Source organism: Oppia nitens, unplaced genomic scaffold, assembly GCF_028296485.1.
Source record: "Oppia nitens isolate AA-2021 unplaced genomic scaffold, nextdenovo-longstitch-racon4-pilon3 scaffold11_pilon_pilon_pilon, whole genome shotgun sequence".
NCBI classification, from domain to species: Eukaryota; Metazoa; Arthropoda; class Arachnida; order Sarcoptiformes; family Oppiidae; genus Oppia; species Oppia nitens.
The window spans coordinates 51227-63002 of NW_026533190.1; the positions used below are offsets into that span (position 1 = coordinate 51227).

At 18.8% G+C, this 11776-nt stretch overlaps 1 protein-coding gene across 1 annotated transcript in view; it reads right to left on the minus strand.

The window, feature by feature from the left end:
- Positions 1-11432, minus strand: part of LOC128966322 (hemicentin-1-like) — a 39682-nt gene extending 28250 nt beyond the window's left edge. The window contains exon 1 of the mRNA XM_054313172.1: positions 11376-11432. The gene's annotated coding sequence lies outside the window, so the exon portion shown is untranslated. The remainder of the gene's footprint in view (positions 1-11375) is intronic.
- Positions 11433-11776: the final 344 nt, after the last annotated feature.

The window sequence follows — 11776 nt, forward strand, 5'->3', positions numbered from 1 at the left end:
GTATTTGTCCAAATGATTATAGCATTCAATTACGTTTACAATCATAATATAATTTTAGTTTATAATTTTCAATTGTTATTTCAATCATTATCATTATTTTCTCTCTTTTTTTTTGTTAAATTAAAATCAATATTTGCTAACTTAATACTTATCATTTTAAAAACATTAATTAAGTCATTTAAATTAGGTTTTAAATTATAGTAGTGTTTAATATACAAAGTATATATATATATTTACTGTATATAAATTATATATATATAAGTTATTATATTTTATTGTAAAAATAGTGATATTTTTTATTGAATAATAAATTTTATTTATTTTGTTAAATAGTCTAAATTGCTTATTCAACATAATATAAATTAGCCAAACTAATTTTTTTAATATTATTTTATTTTAGTATTTTTTAAATTTACAAAATACTAGTTTATACTGTATTAGTAGGAAATATAGTCATTTATGCTAAATATAAGAGATTATACAATATATATATATATATTGAATATAAGAAAATAATGTTCACTATTATTCATGAGAAATAAAAAAAATTTTAAAATTTTAAGATTCATATTTCTATATATTGCTATATATATATATATATATATATATAGATGATAATATATATATATATATATAATAGTTTATATGTATAATATATATTTACGAAATGTCGTCGAATTTGTTGATAACATTTAAAAATTTATGATTTATTGATTGTATTTCTATAGCATTTCTTACATTTGATTCATACATACAATAAGTTTTTTTATATTATATAAGGAAAGAGAGAGAGAGAGAGAGAGAGAGAGAGAGAGAGAGAGAGAGAGAGACTTAAAATAATGTTTATATATATGTGAACTCTCAATGTCATTGTATGCGAAACTTTACTGTTAAACAATACTCCTATCGCTTATATTACTATATATTATACTATAGTGTTTATGACTGTAGATTTAATATAAATATCGATAAGATTTTTTTTATTTAAGGATTTAAGTCTAAAAAAATTGAAAACTAAATTTAAGGGAAACTAAACTTCAAAAACTAAGCCCAAAATATTTTTTTCAATCCTATGGTTTTAAATCCCAAACAAAAATTCAATAATAAAAATTTAGTGTTATATGTTTGTAAAATTATCTCAATATACTATATATATATATAAAGTATATAAATATATATAATAATAATAATACTAGTTTTAGTATAAAAAGTCATTTATTTATTGATATGTCAAATAATTTAATATCAAACAGTTTTTTATTTGTTTTATAAAACAAATATTACTTATTTAATTATAGATTATTATTATTGTTTAAAAGTAAATTAATGTTTTATAATTTGTTATAATTAACTAATAAAGACATTTCATTGATAATATATATTTGATAATATAAATAAATATTATCTGTATATATACCCTATATATATATATATATATATATCATCAGTAAATTAGTGACATTTCAGAAACATGAAGCAAATAATTCAATAAAACATGAAATAATACCTTATATTGATATAAAAATAATAGATTTACACAATAGATATTACAGTCAATAATATTAGTGGACAAATATATAATATATATTACGATATATTAATTTGGCAAATGATAGCACATTATTATCGCAATATTAACCACAAATGTTTTTTACAGTTAGTGATATTGATGTCAATTTATAGATATATATATATATATAATTAATATATGATAACATATTAGACTTAATAATCAAGAATCAAATATATTAAAAAACAATTAATGCAATTCATTATAAAATAATTATAAGTATTTTTTAAAAAAATTATTTACACAAAAATATTATTATTATTAATTTGATTTATAATCTAAAGTCAAATTAACTGTTATATACTACAAACACATCAACTTATTTTTTAATTATTATTAATAAAATTAAGTGAATCAATATGATTACATAATATTTAATAATAATACTGAGTAATATAAAATGTATTAAATATTATTGATTGCATATAATGAGGCTGCAAAACAAAATTTTTGCATATATATAATAAGTTTATAATATATTTGTATATATATATAAAATCACAATTGACTACTAGAATATAATGCTGAAAAATTAATCTATCATTTTATAATACACTACTACTATCACAAAATAAACATTATTAAATTATCACACTATTTATATATTGTAATTTGCTCATTAATTTCGTATTAAATCATAATTAAATTTTGTTTTTAAACCCAATAATAATAATCTTATCTCACAAACACAACAAACTTCCGTTTTAATAGTACGGTATATATATATATATTACTATATATTTATATACTTTATTTTTACTAAACTCTAATATCATAACATTTTGTGATGTAATGCATAATTTATAATTAATAAATTTAAGTAACAAAAAATAATCAATATATATATATACTTTTATAATGAGCTTTAATTTACCATTGCTTATGTACTTAAAAATCACTGTATATTAATACAGTATAATAATTATATATAAATATATATATATAAATTTTAAAATATTTATTATTGTTTAATCTTATTATACATATTAGTAATAATAATAAGCTTATGCTAACAATTTATTTTTAGACTAAATGTTTGTTGATTTACTAATTTGTATTTAAATAGTCATAATATTAATATAATTTTCAATTGTAAACAATATTTTTATAAAACAAAATATTAAGAGAATCTAAATATACTTTAACTGAAAAATAAATCATTAATATATTGTTTTTAAATCAATTTACTAATTACTAGAAATATCAAATCTAAGTTAATTAAAAATTAAATCATAATATAATAGATATATAATAATTTATGTTATTTAAAGTTAATGTATTTTTCAAAAAAGACAATAATAATTAACATAAAATATAAGATATTCCCATTAGATTTATTGTTGAATAAAAATACTGTTAAATTAAATTTAATTAATGTAAATATTATTTAAGTTTTAATTTTTTATTTTTGTATACATTAAAACGGATTTATTTATTATTTTAAGAATTAATTTATAGTTTATATTAAAAAATTTCAATAATGTTTTCTAAATTGAAATAATTTTTTTAGTGTGTGTACTGTTTAGTCTATGTCTATATAAATGACATTTTAAGACAAAACAAAGAAAAAATGTCATTAAGTTTTTAAAAGCTATTAGAAAAAACAGAAGAGAGAAAGAGAGAGAGAGAGAGAGAGAGTAAAGAGAGAAAGAGAAATGAAGATATCTAATGATATCACGAAATAAGACGTTTTAAAAACCAAAAAATAAAGTCTTATATAAAGAATTACTTTTAAATCGGATTAAAGAAAATAAAAATAAAGACATATATATATATATATATATATATCTACTATATATATATATATATATATGAAAAACAATACAACAGTTATATTATATAAATACAAAAATCATATCCTATTTCTTACAACAACAACAAAAAATTTGGTCATTTATTGTTTCTGTTACTACAAATAAAATAATCCAAAAATTTAATAAAAATTAATTTAATTGTTAGAATTTTATATACAGGTTTAATATGTTATACTAATATATGTCTATATAATTGTGTATTTTTAAATACTGTAATAATTATTGTTTTTATTACTACATTTAGAGAGAGAAATTGGGAAATAAAAATTTCCAAATATATGTTTCGCATAAATAAAATATTAAAATATTAATATTATTATATAATTGGATTCTCATAATAGTTATACTATATATATACTAAAACACTATAGTATTAATTATAATCTATATATATATACAATTAAAATAAAGTATTGTTTGTTTTTAAATTTTAGTCTTTTAACTTAAATTTAATCATAAAATGTTGAACAACAAAAATCTTGAAAATTTAACCAAAAAATATTTGATAAAATTTAATAGTTTCCGAGTAACTTTGGATATTAATTAATTTACAATATTATCTGATAATATTAGTTTACAGTAGTTATTATAGTTATTAAAAAATATTACAGGTGATTACAATTAGTGATTAAAATAAACATAACATAGAATTTTCCTTGAAATTTTCTAATATATTTGAAATTTTCAAATATTTTTATTTTGTAAATTCTGACTGCATTACAAACTTGTATACTAAATATTAATAGATTATTCTGGAATTTTTATTATTATTATTATCCCTTAAAATCAATAAATTTTATATTAATAAATATTTGTCCATAAATATTTAAAAAATATATTAAAAGAGACTCAATGGTTAATAATAAATTAAAGTTAATTAAATATTAGCTAATAGTAAATTTTTATTTATTAATTTTATCATTATTGTTATTGTTATTACTTATTAAATATTTAAAACATGAATATTAACTATAAAATAAACAATCGTCATATAATCAACTAAATTATATCTAAATAATTAATATAAAAGTTATTATATTTTGTACATTAAATTTTGCTATAAATATATATTGTTAGTTATAACAGTATGTTTTATAATTTATTTTAAAAAATAAAATTTTTTATTTATAGAAATCGTAAATATTTATATTTAATAATAAATAATACATAATTTATTAGATTTTGTTTGCTTATCATATAGTTTTATAAATCACATGTATGTCTAACCAACAAAAATAAAACAAACTTTAGTGAAAAATAATATTCACAATAATTTAATAAAATAAAATAAGATTTAAACATTGAATTTATATAATCAATGTTATTTCAGATGAGCTTATAGTAAATTTATATCAAAGTTAAAACAACAATAATAATAAAAAAAATCAATTTTCAAAAAACAAAACGAAAATTAGTTTTTAGAGTTTTGGATTCATTATTACTAAACAATTTCAAATTAAATGAAGAAAAATACAGAAAGAGAGAAAAAAGTGTGTTTGAATGAGTGGTTCAATGCATGGATTCAAGTGATTTGACAGTACAGTAGTCTATATAATAGTAAAGACGAAGAAAGAGAGAATTAGAGAGAGAGAGAGAGAGAGAGAGAGAGAGAGAGAGAGAGAGAGAGAGAGAGAGAGAGAGAGAGAGAGAAAGGGAGATAAAGAGAATAATTGCTTTATTCATGTGATTCAAGAGAGTAATAAATGTAGTGATGAAGTGATGCCCACTGAGGCTCTGGGGCTAACTCGGGCTCAGGCATTATCAGCCATTGCTTGCTTTTTGGTGTCTATGGTGTGTTAAAAGAGAGAAACACTTTTCTATAGTGTCAATGATGTGAATGGCACGCAAACAAACACTATATATATATATATATATATATATATATATATACATTATATATATTTGATTCATTGTCTCAATTGTAAGTGAGATGTGGTTAACACTTAGATGTATAGCTTTTTGGCAGTCAATGACAAACTAACAGTTATTAATCAGTCAATAGTCAACTACTGGCACTCGTTTGCACTGGGAGTCAGTCACTCCTTTAACAACATAACTGTGACAATACATTAACAACAGAGTGACAATCCTTTACCTAAATGGCAAGCCTTACTTATGTAACATTAGATGATATGTTTATACTATACTATACTATACTATACTATACTATACTATACTATACTGTATATGTTTTGTATGCATTATATAGTATTAGTATAAATATTATGCATTACCTATATATCTTACAGTAGTATACGATGCTATACTTCTCTATACTATTTATATACAGTATATATACAGTATATAATATATTTAGTTTTTTTATATTGTGTTTAAAATACATGTATTAAATAAATACTGTATACAATATATATATATATAGCAATACTATTAGTGAAAACATAGTTTTAAAAATTGATTGATTATAGCTATGGGACAGGGAGTCGAGTCTGTATAATAAATAAAAGAAAAACATACGCAAACAATATATATATATATATATTCCAGTATTTTTCACATTTTCAATGCAAACATATTCAAAGCAAATGAAATAAATGTTTTTATTTCAGTACAGTATTTTTCAGTGTTAATCAAAAACAACACATCAATTATATTGTGTATTCAATTAAAACATTGTTGTTGTTGTGTTGAATGATTTGCTTTTAAAATACATTACTTATTTGTTTGTCTCAAATTCAATATTGTGTACAATAAATTAGTACTGTATTTCTATTTATTAATATGATTAATAGTAATCAATAATTGGATAATTTTTGTTTAAAACAATTATTTATACAATTTTATTTATAATTAATAGACCACTTATTAAGATAAATTTAATTTAGTTATGATTTTAAATCATTTTTTTCAATAACTATTGAATTTCATATTAAATTATAATTGTAGTATAAATACTAATTGATGATTATTATTAGAAAATAAATAGATATTATATTTATTTACTATAGATATCAAATTTTTGAAACCAAATTATTACAATCAAAATATTTTATTTGTATTTTTCTTAGAATTTGAAGCCCAAAAAAATATTTGACAAAAAACTAACAAAAAAATATTATTAAAATTTATATTTATAGTTGCAAATATTCAATTATTATTTTCTATTTTAAATAAGCTTATAGCTAGTGAATTTTTAAAAAAATTAATGATATTTTAATTTTAAAAATACTTTATGTATAAAAAAGAYATTAATCCGTAATTAAGTTTTAAAATCTAAATTAATAATGATTTTTTTTTTTTAAAAAACTAATATATTTTTTTATTAATAAGATTAATAATCCATTTGAATTAAATTTTTAATTTATTTTAAATCTATAATTTTTATAAATAAATTTTAATATTAAAAGATTTTAATATTAACTTATTCAAGTATAAATATATTTATATAAACTTATTTTTCTGAACTGTATATAATTTATAGTACTAAATAATATTAAATAATAAATATAGAAAAATCAATAATGTATAAAAAAACTAATAATTATTAAAAATAAATTCATAGGTAATATTGTAATTAGATATTAATGATTTATCATAATTTATAGTTATTAGATTTGTTTAAATTAATTAATGTATTATTTATTAACTAAATATTAATTTATTAATATCCAACATAAATGTCAAACAATATTATGAATTATATATATATGTATAGTATATATATTATTTTTTAATTTATAAAAATTATATATATTATAATAGATAGTTTTTTGTTTGTTTGATAAATATGTTTTAGTACAATTAGCTATTATGTGTGTAACATATAAAGCATATATAAATATTAGAGTTTAAAAAAACTAATAAATCTAATTTTATAAACAAAATGTCATATATTTATAAAACAATCAATTGAAAATGCTTAGATTTATATATATATAACATTATATAACATATCTAACTTTATATTTATAAATATGAAATCATTAATTTAATATTTACGGTATAAATATATCTGTCTTTATAATACTATTATTATATAAGTCTATGATTCATATATTAATATATATAAAATATGATGCATATGTCTTAAATATGTAATACTCTCTATTATTAATGATTATTGTCAATAAATTAGATGTGCATATATAAAAAAGTTAAGTGCATATATATATATATCTAAATATATTATATAATACAATTTATAATATTATTATATCAACTGTACAATATATACAGTACAACTAGTTTGTAATTGTGGGTATTTTTTCATATAAATTATTAGAAATATATTGTAGTCAATAGAAAAATCATATATATTTTTCTTAACACTTGTAAATAACAAAAATAATGAACATATACTATACTGTATGGTAGTAGTAGTAGTAGTAGTAGTAGTAGTAATAATAATAATAATAATAATAATAATAATAATAATAGTAATAGTGCTTCAAATGCTACGTCCGATTTAATCGTATAATACATTTAATACAATCAAAGTGTAATACATCAACACTACTGTACTGTATTGTATTAAATTACATATAAAAGAGAGTATAGTTTAGAAAAATATTGAATAAAGCAGATATATATTTATAGCAATATATATATATAGAAAATATAGAAAAATCACAATTACTATTATATTTTAGATATAATTTATTGTGTGACCACCACATCAACCATTTGCCAAATTTTTATTTTACTTTTGCATTGTGTTCACTCAATTTTATTATTATATCTGAATTTTGTTTTTTTTTTCATCATATACTACACATATATTATATATACAGTATATATATAGTCTGTTAGGAATTATATTTATTATTATTATTATTATTATAGTTGACTACATGTCTACAAGTTTTGTTTAATTTTTAAAATAAACTGTCACTTTTAATAACGACTAAATAACAACAACAACAAAATATTAAATTTAAAATAATAATTGTTTGGCAAATTTAAAAAATTAAATGAAACGATTAATACATATCACTTTTTTTCATTTAACATTTATTATTATCATTAGTAGATTGATATCATTGATATTGCTTTAGACTTATAGACACACACACACACACACACACACACACACACACACACACATACAAATGATTCATGAAGTTATATAAGAAAAAATTGATGTCTGTTTGAGACATAGAAAGTCTATGTGCGGGTGAGTGAGTAAGTGAGTAGAGAGAGAGAGAGAGAGAGAGAGAGAGAGAGAGAGAGAGAAAGAGAGAGAGAGAGAGACTATTCTACAATATATAGTTAAAAATCTAAAGATTTATTAGAGTGAAAATTGTTGAAATTTGATAAATGTATGGTATATACTGTAACTTATACTTTATATGATATAATATGATAACATTATTTCGATGCCTAACCACTAAATATATTGATTTGACTTTATAGTAGTCTATAATCAGTTAATCTAAATCTTTTAGGGTTTTTTTTATTATCATTATTATTAGATTATAATTTTAACTTTTTTTTATTATTATTATTTCTATCATGTTGCATTTTGAAAATTTAATTCATATATAATTAATTTGCTATCGTATACGGTATTAATAGAAAAAAGTAAAAAAAAAATTTATTCCAAAAATTTTGTTGAAAAAAATATATTTTGTTATCTAATAATTTTTTTTGAAGTATGAATTAAGTATTTTAAAGTATATTTTGTTATTATTGTTGTATACATGAGATCTATTTATTAATTTATTGATTTTTTTATATTTCTCTTGAAAAAATATTTACTTATATTTTTTTATTAATAGTAAAGTGCTGTTCAAATAAATATCTATTTAAGTGAATAGTTAAAAATAAAACTAATTTTCTGTTACAAAACAGTATAATTTACTGTTAAAATATAATATATATATTTAAATTACACAAAACAATAATTTGAAAACAAATAAAAGATTAAATAAAAGTGCTATAAAAATATTTAAATTAAATTTATAATAATAATAATAATACTGTAAATATTAAGCTAAAGATCAAAAAATGTTTGAATTCATTGAATTCATGATAAACTAAGCGAAACATAAAAATATAAATTATTTTTAAATATATTTTCTGTAAGAATGCATTCATTTCTTATCAAAACATTTAAAGGAAACAAAATATTACAGAAAAGAGTGAACACAAGTGTACTTATAAACAGTAAAATCTCATATATATTGTGTTTATATATATAAATATATATATATAATATTGAGTATAACTACTACTATATGAACATCAAGTTTAAGAAGACATGATAGAGAGAGAGAGAGAGAGAGAGAGAGAGAGAGAGAGAGAGAAATAAAAGAAAAGATGAGAGAAAAGTGAAACACTGGAAGAAAACTAATACTAAAACTCACTTACAGTTAGAGATTGAGAGTATATATATGTGAGTAACTGAGACACTGAGTGACTACTGTAGTCATTATATGAATGAGTGAAACAGTGAATGTAAGTTAGGTTTGTTAGTGAGTGAATGGAGAGAGAGAGAGAGAGAGAGAGAGAGAGAAAAGAGAAAAATTGATATTAATTTGTCGACACAATCGATCACTAAAGACATACACCATTCTGTATATAAGTTATTATACCGTATATATAGAGGAGGACAGTATAGTTGTGTATAAAAAGAGAGATAGCTATCAATAACAACATAGGGATGATCACACAGGATGGACATTATATATATATATATATATATATATCTATATGGTCACCAACATAACCAAGGGGGTGGGTTTGGGACGACCACCCAATTATCACTTTTTTCCACTAACATAAATTTTTAAAAAAATTTTATTTATTAATAAAAAAATTATTTGGTTAAATATTTTATTTTTACTATACTTTGGTGTGGTTTATAATTTCAAAAAAATAATAATTAATTTACACGAAAAAAATTGTAAACATTAGTTATGATTGTGCTATTGTAATAATAATAATAGGTACATGTATATCACTAACAATAATAATTTATTTTTAATTTTATAGCTTTAACACTTACAGTATAATACAGTTTGATTAATTTGGATAATAATTTAACTAAATATTTAAAAATGTACAAATTCTTTAATAATAAATATTTAAACTAAAATTCAAAACTAACTAATACTTATTATTAGTATTATTCTAATGTATTAATAGATAATAATAATAATGTATTATTATTTGTTGATTTTAGTTTTTAGAAACGGCTTATATATATATTGTAATAAAACATTTTTTTGGAAATAAACAAATATTATTAATATATTAATATAAAAATAATAAACATAACTGCTGTTTGGATTGATTCAAATTATGAATATATAAATTTGTATATAATATATATATATATATATATATTGTAATATATTAATAAGTAATATAAATATAATTTATACATATACAGTGTATATCAACATTTTTATATATTTGAGTTATTGATAAAATCAACAAACATAGACATCATGTGAAATATAAAAGATATATATATATATATATAATTATTTATTTATATGAATCAAAATTTTTATAAACATTATATATATATATATATACTATACTACACTATATGTTAATGTATATATGAATTTCTTTCTTATTTTTTTGGCGAATATAAAAACAATGAAAAATTCAAAAGACATCAAAATTATATACAACAACAACAACAACAAAATCATAAAAATAAATTTTGACGAAGAAATGCAAATCTCTTTTTTTATATTATTTATAGGAAGAGTTGTTTTCACTGATCGAAACATTGATTTTAACTAAAAGAAGAAAATCTCTTTTATTTTTATTTTTTTTGTCGACACTAGAGATATACACACAAAAAATATGCTTAATATGTTTAGATATATATATATATATATAGATATATAGTATATTGTTAAGACACGAGTTATGAATAACTGATTGCAAATGTATTTGAATTTTTCAAATCATATTAAATTTATATACATATATATTTATAGCTGTATATATATAAAATATTTATTTATACATATCCTGTATATATATATAAATGGCAAATGTGTGGCACTTACCAGCAATGCTATCAGCACTGGCAGGTGATTGTGATTGTAGTGCCGGTGCGACACATCCCACAAGACATAAATGATTTGATGACATCAACATAAGCACATAAATCACATGAATTTTATAATTTTTTATATACATATTCATTGTAGTTATTATTGTTTTCATTATTAGTATATTAGTACTTAAAATACTTAAAATACATAAAACACACACACATTAGCTGTCTATTTGCTAATAAATCTCAATCTATTTATTAATAAGTATTTGAATAACTTTTAATCCCTTTTATTTTGTGTATTATTTATTATTAGTAACTTTTCCTAATACTTTATATCCGTTTAGTGTTTTTATATATAACAGTACAGTATATGTAATAACACAATTGATAATAATAATAATCAATTCA